Source organism: Benincasa hispida, chromosome 11 (assembly GCF_009727055.1).
Source record: "Benincasa hispida cultivar B227 chromosome 11, ASM972705v1, whole genome shotgun sequence".
Lineage (NCBI taxonomy): Eukaryota > Viridiplantae > Streptophyta > Magnoliopsida > Cucurbitales > Cucurbitaceae > Benincasa > Benincasa hispida.
Window position 1 is genome coordinate 1,626,415 of NC_052359.1, and position 15,729 is coordinate 1,642,143.

General features: G+C 39.0%; 1 non-coding gene across 1 annotated transcript; it reads left to right on the top strand.

Annotated features, from left to right (window-relative positions):
* Nucleotides 1–614: 614 nt before the first annotated feature.
* Nucleotides 615–721, top strand: LOC120092294. Its single transcript, XR_005486001.1, has one exon. It is a non-coding gene; the product is annotated as a small nucleolar RNA R71 (small nucleolar RNA).
* The last annotated feature ends 15,008 nt before the right edge of the window (nucleotides 722–15,729 follow it).

The window sequence follows — 15,729 nt, forward strand, 5'->3', positions numbered from 1 at the left end:
TCTTTTCAATGTACTGTTTTAACAGGTTCTCCAGAGAGAATGATCGCGGTGTTTGAAAGCTGCTAGCTTGTTGTTGAAGTTGACCGTTAGTTCTTTGGAAAAATCCTGGTGGTCCTTCTTTTTGCGCCGTAGGTTGATAGCCTTGTTGTTGGTTATTTTTCCAAGCAAAATTAGGTGGTTTCGCCACCCGGGGTTGTACGTGTTTGAAAAAGGGTTGTTCTTGACAAAGTAGATTGACTATGGGTTTCGTGGACATTCTTCAACCGAATGTGATTCTCCACATATAGCACAGCTGCTGCTTGTCTGTTCTATCACATTGACTTGCCCTCTTTGCGCTTCGGGATTGTTTATTGCGATGCCCTGTAACAAATTTATCATTGCATTCATCTGATTTTTCAAAGATACGATGGCACCATTATTTGCGTTACCTTCTCTGAGTTCTGCTCTCTGATCGCTTTCTTGCCAATCTTCATGGTTTTCGATATGCGATCAAGAATGTTCTTTGCCTCATCATAAGTCTTGTCCAGCAGACCTTCTGCTGCTACCACATTGGTGCTGTCTACGATGCAAGATTTAGTCCATGATAGAAAATCTCCAATTGGAGGCAATCCAGAAATCCATTGTGCGGGCAGTCGCGTACTAATCTCTTGAACCTCGCCCATGCGTCACTGAGCGATTCATCTTCTTCTTGTTCAAAATTTGTGATTAACTTACTACTTCTAGCATTCTCTGTAAAAGAGAAATACTTCTTCATAAACTTCTCTACAATATGCTCCCATGAAGTTATCTCTCCTGGTTTGAGGGAGTTTGCCCATTTTCTTGCTTTATCGCATAGTGAAAATGGAAATAGCGTGAGTCAAACTTCTTCAGCGGAGATATTAGGGAACACAAAAGTGTTACAAATTTCAATGAAGCTTCATAGATAGGCATGTGAGTCTTCACCATGCCGTCCTCCGAACTGTCCTGCTGTCTGTATCATTTGTAACATTATCGGCTTCATCTCGAACCTTGATCCATCCAATGCTGGTCTTATGATTCCTGGGGAGAAATCATGCAAGTTTGATGACGCATAGTCTTGGATAGGTCTATTGCGATCATTTTCCAGTAGGATAGGATATACCATTATGTTGTTTTCATTTGCGGCTCGTCCTTCAGATTGTTCAACCATTCTGTGAGTTCTTCCTTATTGTTTACGTCTATTTTTCTGTCCAAGGTCGAACACAGGGACTACTAATTAGATATGCGACAGATTCTTTGATTCTATTGCGGTGGTAAAAATAATGAAGTGGATAGTGTTTTGATTTAGATTTTTCCTATGCGACGGAGTTGAACGCGGAGTGATGAAAGCGTAGAGTTACGATAAGTATGCAATGAAGGGGTTGGGAAGGGGTTTAGCTAACATTTCCTAAGATTGTGCACAAGTTCTGCGATCATGCTACACACAAATATCAGTACTACATTTCTCAATGCAGAATGCCACAATTCCTATTTCTAGGACGCATGCGATGCATATGCGAAAATGTCGATACAACTTATGTCTAGGTCTCTATTCTTGCTTATGATGAATGATGCACACATAAGACAAAGTGACTACATACCATCATTTCCTATTTCTAGGGCACATGCGATGTGTAAATAGCAATAGAACTTATGTCTAAGTTTCTACTCTTGCTTATGTGATTCTAATCTGACTCTCTCAAGCTTAGATTCTAATCTAACTCTCTCAAGTCTAGATTCTATCTTTAGACTACTCTCTCAAGTATGTCCAAAGGGTGAATGATGTATACATAAGACAAGATGATCGCATAAAATGTAATCTTAAGTCATGCTAGCTAAGTACTTCTCAACCCATTCAGAAATTTAGCTACTCATGCATGGTATGGAGAGATTGAACATAGATTGAAATGAAGTTTCAATTTTCTACAAATTAAGTATTGAACACAAAATAACAAATGGATTTGAGTGATAACAAGCCCGGTAAGCAATGTCTTGCTTCCTGTGGCCTTTTACACTGCTCTTTATCTCTTCAACTCTATTTTAGTTGTGGATTCTTGCTCTCGCAAGGGTTGGCCCTTTCTCCTTTGTCTTGCATTTGGCAGTCTCTCGATCTGTCTGGGAACGATTTCTCTTGGCTTTCCCTCGTCTCTGTGCTCTCTCTGTCCTCTATGTATATGTATAAATATGTGCGGGAATGAACTGATCCTTTCTCTTTGGTGGCCTTCGGTATTTATAGATTTCATGGTGAAACAACTTTTCTTACAAATGATTGCAATAATGGGTGGTATTAATTTCCCTACTCTGTTGAGCCATTTATAAGTCATCGAAAGTTTGATGTACTTGCTACAGTGGCTTTTAATGGCTTGTCAACTAAATTCGGAATCGACCGTTATCAGCTTTACGTCCCATCATGATTTATTATGTTGTTACCTTGATGTGAGGTCTTTATGCGATCACCTTTTCAAGAAAACTTCTCACGATCGCAATTTCAAGCGCACTGACGCATTGTGCCTTTGGATCTCAATTTCATATGCGCCATCGCATTGTACTTGCAAAAAATAGGTAAATTAACTAATTTTATGCGATGAGCGCTCGCGATCTCAATTCCTTTCAGTTTAGCACTTTTGGACAGGATATTGCCTATTTTACCATCGCATTCTCTCATTGTTTTACTTATTTGAGCTGTAATAACTTGTATTTCTACCAGTTATCAATATTGTACCTGTTTTTTCTTGTATTGTACATTAGTCTCCCGAGGCATTAGGACATGTGAGAGATTGTTGGGATTGGTGTCTTAACTCTCCCAGAGTCTCGTTGTTTGTAATTATACACATTATTTATGAACAAAATAAGCGTTATTTCATTCTCGCATTTACTCATATCCAATAAACAAAGTTCCATGGTTATCTTATGTAAACTTAAGCATGTATATGAGATATACAAGCGGATCATGCCTTAAGGATAACCTAAATAGGTCTGTAGTATAAGGATTAAGGTGGGATACCTGATCCTGGTGGCACACAGATATGATCTGCTTTGTAAGGGTTTGCAAGTGTTATAAACTACTACAGATGGTAGATCCTGACCATTCGTGTAGAGACGTGGAGCGGGGGTGTCCTATACAAAGAGTTTGTATAAGACCGAACCACGAAATGATTCGTCTCGATATATAATGCTGATGATACTGGAGACCTACATCTCACCTAAACGACCATAGGTGACATGACCTCAATCCTGAATATTTTAGGAACTCCTGCCTTTGAGGGCGGTCCTTTGATTAGTATGGATTAAAGTGGCCAGATTGCCAACTCAACATGCCTACCTTTTTGGGGACTTGTCTGATCTGGGAGTTGGGAACTTAATTACACAAGATGGAATTTACTCTTTCCCCGAAGTAGAGGTAAGTAGATAGATTTCTCCCTTAAGGGCTGATTCCGGGGCTTGAACATAGTGGCCACAACTTCTCTTTGGAAAAGGGGACTCAATCGTAGTAGGACTCTGACTTATGTACATTAGAGAGATCAATGGTACTTAAGGAGTTAGATGTAACTATAGGGGCATAATGGTTATTGGCCGAGCTGTACTTACGAGCAATCTGTGAAGGTTTGTCGCACTATTGATTGGTTAAGATGGACACATAATATATTTGTAGTAAGTAGAGTTCAGCTGTCGGTCTTTAGTGGAGTGCCTGGTGTCACAATCGCACTTTTGGAAGCTTCTCTTAGCTATTGTGCGACACTTGTTCCCGTTCACGAACAATCAGCCAATCCAAATACAGAACACCGATGGCACACTGTGTGCCTCTCGCAACCTCCACCCCTGTTTTAGGGAAAACTATTTTAGAAAACGGGTTTAGAGAAAAAGGTTTTCGCAAGCATTTTTTTAGTATATGAGTAGAGAAAGAAAGATTGTAGTAGACTAGAGCCACAACAATGGCTTTATATAGTCTTATCCCCATATAGTGCATTTTGAACAAAAGGCCAACTGACACCCTTGTATATGCAAAAGGGCAAGCGGTCACTTACAACAAAAATACAAGGAAAGAAAACTAACTTAACTAATACAATACATGAAACGAAAACATGATAAAAGGAGGTTGGATCATACATACGGCCATAGGCAACAGACCCTAGACAAGCATGACCATGACATTCTCCCCCACTTAATTAGTTGACGACCTTCTCAATCACTTCCACTGGCCCTTCGTATTTCGTACTAGACGTTGGTCTCTCTGGCCTCGGAAACGGAAATGTTCTGGTCGCAGCTTGATCAACATTTTGTCCCCAGCTTGGAACTCGAGGGGCCTATGCTTCTTATCAACCCACTTCTTCATCCTCCTTGACGCTTTTTCTAAACAGGTACGAGCTATCTCAGAGGTTTGGCTGACTCCTTAGTGAAATTATGCACTTTAGGGCTTTTGCCCGCATAGGGATGGTCCACCAAATGTGGCATGAGTGGTTGTCTGCCGCATACTATCTCTAAGGGCGTCTTTCTAGTTGCGGAACTTTACTGACTGTTAAAGCTGATATGAGCAACATCTAACAATTCGACCCAGATCTTCTGTCTATCGTCAATAAAGTGACGCAGATATTCCTTGATTATGCTATTAAAGCGTTCCGTCTGGCCGTCTTTTTGGGGATGGTAGCTAGAGGAAATGTTCAGCCGTAGATCCCAATATCTTGAACAATTCTGTCCAAAAGGTCCCAGTTAATCTTCCGTCCGGATCACTAACGATGCTTGCAGGAACACCCCATAATTTCACAATGTGTTTGAAGAACAGTTGGGCAGTCATCACAGCTGTAACATCTTCGGCGTTGGGATAAATGTGGCATATTTTGAGAACCGGTCGATGATAACAAGGATTGATTCAAACTCTCCAACCTTGGGCAAATGGGTGATGAAGTCGAGGGACACACTCTCCCATGGTCTACAGGGCACAAGTAGGGGCTCCAACAAACCTGCTAATTTTTCCCTTTCGATTTTATCTTGTTGGCAAACAAGGCAAGTCTTGGTAAATTTCATGACGTCATCTTGAAGGCTCGACCAATAGTAACCTTGTTTTAAGAGGGCATAAGTTCTCTGCCAACCGTTATGTCCTGCCCATGGTGTGTCGTGACACTCTTTCATCAACGAGCTTTGTAAATCCCCAGATTGAGGAATGTAGAGGCGATTGCCCTTGGTGTACAATAGGTCGTCTTCCACCCAAAATTGGTGTGCCTTCCCCTCTTTGGCCAACTGCATAATGGCCTGTGCCGATGTGTCATTTGCCAAGTGTGTCTTGACAGTTTCCCGCACTGTTCCATTCAACGTACTTGCTTTCAGGTGTGCAAACATACATAGGGCTGCATGCTCGCTCTTCTGGCTAAGGGCATCAACCGCTTGATTGCATTTCCTCGGTCTATGCTCAAATCGAAAATCAAACTTTGCTAAACACTCCTGCCATCGTGCCTGCTTTGACGATAACTTTGGCTGGTTGAAAAAAGTGGCAAATGGAGCTATTGTCTGTCTTGACTATGAATTTGGCCCCTAAGAGATACTGTCTTCAGGCCCTCAAGCAGTGAACTACTACCTACATCTCCTTCTCAGAGGTGGCATACCTCCGTTCTGCATCATTTAATTTCCTACTCTCATATGCGATGGGGTGTCCGTCTTGAAGGAGAACATCACCCAACGCAAAGTCAGAAGCATCAGTCTCGACTTCAAAAGGTTTGGTCACGTCAGCAATTCCGAGGAAAGGTCCTCAAAGGTGTCTTGACATTCGGGAGTTCAACTCCAATGGTTATCTTTCTTCAACAGCTCGATCAATAGACCTGCTCTTCTCGAGAATCCTTCTACGAACCGCCAGTAGTAGTTGGCTAGTTCGAGGAAGGACCGTAATTCTGTCACAGATGTCGGCATCTTCCAATCTCTGATAGCAGACACCTTACCCTCTTCCATGCAAATCCGACCACATTCAATCACATGGTTGAGGAAATTTATGCGCTCTTGAGCAAAAAAGCACTTCTCTCTCTTTACATATAGCTGGATTTTTCTCAGTTTTTCGAAGACTAATTGGAGATGGTACCGATGGTCTTCCATCGAGGCATATAGACCACAATATTTCCTAGATATACTACAACAAATTTGTCAAGGTATTCGTGAAACACCTGGTTCATCAAAGTACAGAAGGTTGCCGGAGCATTGGTAAGGCCAAAGGGCATCACAAGAGATTTGAAGGCTCCATACCTCGTAACACAAGTCGTCTTGGGTTTATCTCCTTCAGCAATTCAAACCTAATAATATCCCGACCTTAGGTCCATTTTTGAGAAGTATCCAACACCGTGGAGTTGATCAAATAAGTTCGTGATGATAGGAAGGGGGTACTTATTACGAATTGTGAGCTTGTTCAAAGCCCAATAGTCGATGCATAGTCGAAGGCTTTCATCCTTCTTCTTTTGAAACAACATTGGGGCTTTGTAAGAGGCCTTTGCCAATCTAATAAACCCTGCATCTAACAACTCATCTAACTGCTTTCGGAGTTTCGCCAACTCTGGCGGGGCCATACGATATGCATTCTTGGTGGGCGGCTTCGCCCCTGGTAGCAGCTTGATTTCATGATCGATCCCCCTTCACGGAGGCAAGGACTTGGGCAAACTATCGGGCATAACACCATGATACTCATCTAAGACATATAGAACGTCTTGGGGGACTTCCACTTCTGCGGTCTCGACTGGCTCAATCGGAATGGCCATGAACGTGGGTTCATCGTGAGCAAGGCCTCTTTTTAGTTTGAGGGCTGAGATCATTCTCACCCCGTTCGGTTATTTGATACTGGCTTGAACCATGGTGGGTGTAGATCCCACAGTCACTAAGCATTTGGCGAGGGGCATTGGTATAACTTTGTGTTCGAGTAGGAATTCCATCCACACTACGTCAAAGTCGTCCATCTTGACAATTACGAAGTTAGCAAGGCCTTTCCAGTCCCCTAACTTCACCGACATTCTCTTCGCTATCCCCTAATAGGTAGGGCTGAAAAGTTCACGACTTTCATCTTCCCTTTATCTCTTTCCTAGGTTAAGTTTAGGCAACGGGCTTTTATTTCAGTCATGAAGTTATAGGTTGCCCTAAAGTCGACCATGGTGCTCTTGGCCGATCTCTAGTTGACCCAAGCGTCCACATACATGAGTTCTCTTTCCAGCGGCTCCTTCGTCTTTCCCATCTTTTTTGGAGTGCAGATAAGAATTTCAATGCCCACATCCTGGGGTTTTCACTCTCTATAGCCGGCTCAATTTCTGGTTCGCCTTTTTCAGCCTTGTCTTCTGAGCTAGATGATAACTTGTAGAAATATAAGTTATTTATACTGCTTTATTTAGATATTGTGGCCAAAAGAAAGGAAAGTTGCGTCAATTGTACGGAAATTAGCTAAGAAATACAATGATTATAAATTGTCGTCAATACACCCACTAACACCATTGTGATGGTAGAAAAGAATATTTCAAGTCTGTTTTGCAGGAAATCAAGTCACCGTATGCATTCATGGCTCAAGAGAAAAAGATTAATGCTCTACGTCACATTGCGCCCATCATTCAGGAATGAATAGACGATCAATGCAATGATGGCGCATGCGACAATTGATCCAGAGCTGAACTTTAACCTCATGCGGTAATAAAAAACAACACAGCATGCGGGCACCTGATCGAAAGATGCAAATGAGCGACGCAATCACGGAGGATTTTGACACGTGTACAACTAACCGTTGTGCATTTTCAACGGATTGATTGCATAACAGAAGGAATATTTATTCCACCATTCTCGGAATTTCCATAACAATAAAGTGGGGACCACAAGTTAGAGAGTCAAAGCTTTCATCTATTAAATACCCTCAAAGAATTCACTGAAAAATATACTTGATACGAGGGATAATTGATATGAAGCTATTGAAGAGAGAGGCTGATCTGAGTGCTGATAGAGAAGATCCGGGAGACAAGGCCAAGAGGTGAGTCTCAGGGCGAATCACTCCAAATCCCTACCTTGAAGCTTTGTACCTAGATTAACTCTACCGGTTGAGCAAGCCTGAGAGGGAAGCTCATCCTTCCATTCACTCCATCTTTGCCGGCAAGCATATCTCTCCATCCAGATCGGTGTCAAGACATTGGCACTCTTCTGTATCTGTTTCTAACTCTTATTCATCAATTGTATTTCATCTTCTTAGTTTAAATCATTCACAACCATGTATCAGACGCTTGATTTTATAATTAAATGTCATGATCACTTTTATTTCCACATTTCTGTCTATTTCCGTTCCTCCATTAATCACTTTCTCCACGATGTTTTCTTAATCTCGTGGTGACTAATATGAATTTAAAAAGTAATTTAATCTGTGCTAAAGAAATAAGGATGTTTAGCTAAAGCATGCTAAACGACATCTTCACCTGTGAGAGGAAGTGAAGATGTCATTCTGATCTGTCAAGAGAAGGTTAGAAGAATGTGTTAACTAAAGCAAGAAGTACTTCCAGAGATGGAAGCAACCTTGCGTTCACTACGTTCGTCCCTATTTCACCACAGAGATGTGGGAAACATGGCCGATCACCGAAAGGTGTACGCGAAGGGAAACCGGAACTGTGCTTATATCTTTAACGCAATTAAGAAACTTGCGTTGTTTATATTAATTATCCTTTCTCTTTCCGCTTCGCTCATAAGCCTTACTACCGCATAACACGATCTTTGTATAATCTTCACAGTCAGTCTCAACCTCGGTATCTTGTATCATGTAATGTATCTTGTACCATCATAACTTAGGTTTATTTTATCGCACTTTATATTTATCGCAATTTACTTTATTATCGTTTATCGCTTATCTTTACTTTACTGAACAATTTACTTTATCGCATGTACAAACCACACTTTTATTAAATTGAAAAACCCCCGGTCGCATATATCACGAACGTAACGCAATCAACCTAAAACAATCCCTGTGTTCGACCTCGGATCACACCGAGAAACTTGCGGTGGAATTATACTTGGTTCCAATGCAAGGAAACTTGTGACAACGCACAACATACTACAAGAACATTCATTAATAAAGCATACATCTAGAAGTAGTATCGCATATCATCGCAGTCATCCATGCATTGTATGACATAAGAAGATAAATTTTATTCATTCATATTCATACATGTCAATAAGTTTATGGCATCATCGCATTTTATGTCATCAAGCTTAGAGTAAAATTATGTCATATGTCATAACACTAAAGGCCAACGTGGCTTGAAAGGCATTAAAAGCAGTTCGATTCGGACACTCGCCCGCTCTGTGTGGTCCTCTACATATGAAACAAGATAGTGGACGATTGTAGTTGTTATACTGTTATGGCTGCCCTCGCCAACTGTTCCTTAATCTTGGTTGGGAGGGCTTACGGTCCCTCCAGTGTTCTTGTCTCCTCCCCTAGGTCTAGTAGGGCTGGAACGACTGTTTCTGTTCCCACCATTTGAGAAAGTTGGTTGTTCTCGCATTTTGAGAGTTGTGCTAAGGTCATATAACTGTTCTGCTGCCGCATAGACAGAGGGGAGATCTTGTACTTTCTGTTCATACAACTTCGACTTTGCCCACAATTTCAACCCTTCGAAAAAACAGAAGACTTTGTCTTTCTCGGACATGTCACGTATGTCCAACATGACTTCCGCAAATTGCTTCACATAATCTCTGATGTTGCCCGTTTGTCTCAACTCTTGGAGTTTTCATCGAGCCAGATCTTGACATTCTTAGGAAAGAACTACGAACGAAGTTCTTGTTTCAACTTATCCCAGGTATCTATTGTACACTGCCTTTCTTGTATGTCTGCAAATCGTGATCTCCACCACAGCTTTACATCTTCAGCTAGATGCATGGTTACTAGTGTGACTTTCGACTCCTCTTTCATGGTGTTCATCACCTTGAAGTATTGCTCAAGGTCGAAGATAAAGTTATCTAAAGCCTTCGCTTCTTGCACCCCACAGAAGGGTTTTGGTTTTGGGATTTTTATCCTGCTCACTTACATTGCTCCCTCAGGTGGGGCCTGGTTTCCTACAGCTTGGATGGTGAGATTCACCCTCACATTCACATCCGCAATCTCAGCTCTGATGACATCAAGGGCTGATAAAAAATCTTTAGACAGATCAGTTACAATCTAAATTATTGCTTTCTGGAAGCCGTCCAATTCTTCAACATGCTACTCTATGTAGGCAACAGAGCCCGATGAGCTATCTCCACATTCAAAACTGTCGGATCGTGCAACCGTTGTCTCTAAGGTCTCTACCCTCATCATCAATTCTTTGACAGGTAACCCGTCTAGGCGGCCAACTACCGCATCAATTCCGTCGGCTTTCTCGTCAACTTCTTGAAATCGAGTCTCCAAGAAACGAATACTAGAAGGGACTGCTCTCAAGTAGAGAATTTTCTTTTCCATCTCTACTAGTCTATCCATGTGGGACTTATTCAAGTTCTTTGTCGCCGACATGTTTACTGATTTTTCCCTTTGTGAGCCGACTTGGCTCTGATACTAACTGTCACAATCGTACTTTTGGAAGCTTCTCTTAACGATTGTGCAACACTTTTTCTCGCTCACGAACAAGTCAGTCAATCCAAATACAGAACGTCGATGGTACACCGAGTGCCTCTCGCAACCTCCACCCCCATTTTAGGGAAAACGATTTAAGAAAACGGGTTTGGAGAAAAAGGTTTTCGCAAGTATTTTTTAGTATATGAGTAGAGAAAGAAAGATTGTAATAGACTAGAAAGCAATGAGCAACAACAATGACTTTATAGCATACTACTCCTGGAATGGGGAAGTGATGATTAGTCTTATCCCCATATAGTGCATTCTGAACAAAAAGTCAACTAGAACCCTTGCATATACAAAAGGTTGAGCGGTCACTTACAACAAAAATACAAGGAAAGCAAACTAACTTAACTAATACAATACATGACATGAAAACATGATAAAAGTGGGTTGGATCGGGTATGCATCCATGGGTAACAGGCCCTGGACAAGCATGACGTGACACCTAGCAGTTAACGGATAGTAGATCCCGTGACTAAAGAGTTTAGTCAGTTATTCACGTACCATTGGAGCTTCAAGCTACAGGTCCATAAGGTCCCCTTGGTAGCTCAATGGATTCAAGTTGAAGATCAGTTCTTAGTGTTGATTTAAAATGTTCAATTGACAAGAGGTAATTCAATTATATATGATATGATCGATATGATGTATGAGATACATCTAATGGAGGGTTGATGTAAATGAGATTTACATTAAGTGCCATAGAAAAAGAGCTATGGTTTGTATGTTTCATGAGCTGAAATATTAAAATTATAGGTCATAAATATAGTATGATAAATTAGTTATCATTTATATTTATAATAATATTAATTATTGGATAATTATCTCTTTTTCTCTAATAACCAATTGAGTGAAAGGTTATTGGTGGTTTTATGGTAACCGTGAGATAAAAGGAAAAATGTTTTCCTAATTTTGGTAAATTGTTAATTTGAGAATTCCAATTTGAGAAAGGACTCACGAAATAGTTGTTAAGTAAATCAGATTTACCAAACGACAGCTTAGAGAGAATAGACGATCGTGGAGTGTTCTTATACGATAGACACTCAGCTAGACAATGAGCTAAACGATTGTATAGCTTTAGTTAGACGATCGCATAACTTTTGATAAACGATTGGGCATCGACCTATATGATAGGTTGTTTCATCTCCCACTTGCTCAATCATTTACACGATTGTTCTTCCTCTGGTTTCTCGCCTCTAACCAAGTCCACACAGAGCTCACACTTTGGATTCTCACATCGAGAATACCAAGGTAACCTTGTTGGTGGTATCATACTCAACTCGACATAGTCAAGGTTTTGTGGAGGCCGTTCGTGGTGTTCGGGGAGTTCGTGACCTTGGTGATCGCTTTGTTCGAGTTCGCTATGATCATGTAGTGTAACAGTCGTGTTGTACGAGCGTTTGAATGTTGCAGTGTTGCTGATTGTTCTAGCGTTCGTGATCAAAGAACTTCAAGACGAGTCTTCAAAGGTTTGTTGATTCTTTCCCTTGATATATAGAAAAGCATGCTGTAATTTCTGTTTTGTGCATAACCGTATTGTTTTCGTTTGTGATTGTAATTGTAATGTTCATATACAATTGAAATTTGGAAAGATCCTTCCGCTGCTCATGGAAATTCTCGTGTCTGATTTCCTTCATCGTGATGTGTTGTGCCCAGGGGCTGTTGGACATTCCTCCATGAAAACGCATTTGAGGTCATCCATTATCAAAACCGTATTCATCGTATCTTTCCAAGTTGTATAATTTTCTCCAGTTAATTTTTGGCACAAAGCAAAGTAATGATTGAGCTAGTCATGCTGACACAAAAAAAAAAAAAAAGTGATTTATATTAGACACTTGTGCAAAAATTCATTTTTTAATTTTAATCCAATAAGTTTAGTAAAAAACTAAGAATGAACCCAACATTATTTATTTTGCAATGTTACATCCAATGATTTGGAATAAATGTCATCTCAGGGTGTACAATTATTCCTTATCCTTGAAGTGAGACACTCTCAATCAAATATTATCCCAGAATAACTCCTTATTCATATAATATTTAATTATCATTCATTTGGTTAATAAATCATTAACATCCTTAATGCTTTATCGTAAGTGTAACCCTTTATTTTCAACTCTATAACTCAGCCTCAACCAGTCTGCCTCAGGGAATAACATAATTGATGCAATTGGTAATAGCGATTTTATCCATTTCTGGAGTTTGTAATGCCCTTCCCCATGCAAATACCTTCCTAAGGGAGGGTGCGCCCACAACACCACGAGGTTGAGCATGAAAGAAAAATTACAAACTAATGAAGGATATCGCAGGTATGTTGTCACACGTATTTCTCCCACTTAGTATAAACACTTTCTCCATTCACCTTGATATTGACCCATGCAAATACCTTCCTAAAGGATGGTGTACCTAAGGCACCACGAGGCCGAGCATGAATCTCACCTTGTGAACTTTAGGGAGAACATGGGTGGAGAAACGACATATCATAGACATTTTTTTCATTCTATTAAGTGTTTTACAAAAGATGGGTTTATTAACTTAGTAAAATCCGACCAATCAATTTTGCTAAGTCTTTGTTAATTTGCTCAGTTAACGTGATCTCATTCATTAAACTCTTTAATAAAGTTGATCACTTATTCCATGCTTATAAAATATTTGCCCAATTCACCTTCCAGGTCGGTTCTCAGGTAGAGATGTTTTGTTTCTATCAGCTTAAAAACCTCAGTCTAGACAAAACATTCCTTAGACAAAGGTTCCTTATGGGCAATTATTTCATAAATTTAATCTTTTGATTGGTGTTTATTTTAATTTTATTAAAACGAATTAAAAGACTAACATATTTCTAATCCCAATAGAAACACGTTTAACATAAGTCTATTTGAATTAATTTTTTTTTTTACCTATGTTTGCATGCAAGTCTTGATTATAGATTTTAGTTCTAAATTCATTAAACTTATAACCTTTATAAAACAATGAATTTGTCAAAAAGAAATTTCGTTTGCATTATGATGACTTTTATTAAATGTAACGTTTATATTAATCTAAGTAATGTCATGCCCAATGTAAAGTTCATTTTTCATTTAATTATAATGCTCATAATTATCATACATGAAAAATAAACATACATATTCATTTCTCTACATCATACATTATAACATTTATGATGCATGAATATGCTTACTCAAAACATGCATTCAAATAATATAAAAATTATATTATAATGCATGAGCATGCATATATTAATCATGTAACCATATAACTTTTATATGATATATGATCATGTTTATCCTAAGGTGAGATTTTAAAACTATATAACATACATTATGCAACATACAAAACATACAGTTAAATAATGAATGAATCATTGAAGGTCCTTGAGCGGAAGCATGGGATCAGACCAAATACCAAAAACTTACAGAACATAAATTTTAGAGCAAAAACATACAGATTATGCATTTAAAAGATAATTGCAGCATGTTTTAAAATAGATATTACATAAAAGAAAAAGGGTTTAAGAAACCGTACCCTTAAAGAACCCTTCTTCACGAAATTCCTTCTCCGAATCTTGTCACAAACAATCTCGAACCCTCTAACCATCAATAAGGACACCACCATGAATGTTACCTCTATATTCTCTAGGTGAGAATCCAGGAGTTTTATGGGCTCTGGCTATTTTGGAAGAGAAGGATTTTAGAGATATGAGAGAAAGTGCTTCAGATCATCTCAAAACATTTCTGTGTATCACCCATTGTGAAAACCACACCAGGAGGAAGAACCACTTCTCTTCTATCCCCACTAGCACGTATTAGAGAGAAAAGAGGGGGAGGGAGTTACAACTCCCTCCCAAAATGATTTTTAAAAATAAATTAAATTAATTTTTTTATAAATCAATTTAATATATATTTATATTATAACTACCTTATCATATAATATATATATATATATATTAAACTATATGTTATATCAAATATAACACATAATCTATAATTTCTGTTCTCTCACCATTAGTATTTGATATAATCTCATTTATATTAAATTTAATTATATGAATCAAATTAATATAATTAATATTTGAATCATATTCAAATATTTATTCCCTCTCAAATAAAACTTTATATTATAATGTATCAAAATATATTATAATAATTATATCACATATAATTAGACTAAATTAATTATATCACATATAATTAATTCCATCAGATAATTTGAACAATTCAAATTAATCCAAAAATTCATTTTCATTAATTCCCATTGAGCTACAAAGGGGACCTCATGGACCTGTAGCTTGAAGCTCCAACGGTACATGAATAATTAATTAAACTCTTTTAATTAAATTATTTACCATTCATTAACCGTCGGACACTCCACTATAGACCGACAACTGTACTCTTGGCACTACAGATATTTTTTCGGTGTCCATTGGATATAACCAGTCAACAGCCCTTCACAAATTGCTCGTAAGTACAGTTGGGCCAAAAATACCATTTTGCCCCTTTAGTTACATCTAACTCATTAAGTACCACTGACCCCTATAATAAACAATAAATTATAGTCCAACTATGACTAAACCCCTCTCGAGCTAGGAGAGGGTGTGGCGTCATATTGTTCAAGCCCTGGAATCAACCCTTAAGGGAAAAATTTATCTACTTACCCCAACATTGGGGAAGAAGTGAATTCCTTCTTGTATAGCTGTGTTCCCAGCTCCTCAATCAGATGAATCCTCAAAATGGTAGGCTTGTTGAGTCGGCGATCTGGATAATGTCACCCACACAAATCAAAGGACTGCCTTCATAGGCAGGAGTTCACATCTCACTCAGGATTCAGGTCATACTACCTATGGTCATCCTGGTGAAATGTAAGCCTCTATTATGAATGACATTGTATAATGTGACTAAACATTTCGTGGACCGGTCTTATACAAACTCCTTTATATAGAATATCCCCGCTCACATGTCTAATACATGAATGATCAAGATCAGATCATTTGTATCACTTTATAACAATTGTAACACCTACAAAGCGGGTCATACTTATAGTGTCACCATGATAAGGTACCCAACCTTATCCATTTACTACAGACCATTTAGGTTATCACTCAAACATGATCCACACGTATGTCTCCACATATATATTTAAGTTACAATGATAACCTCGGATGTTAA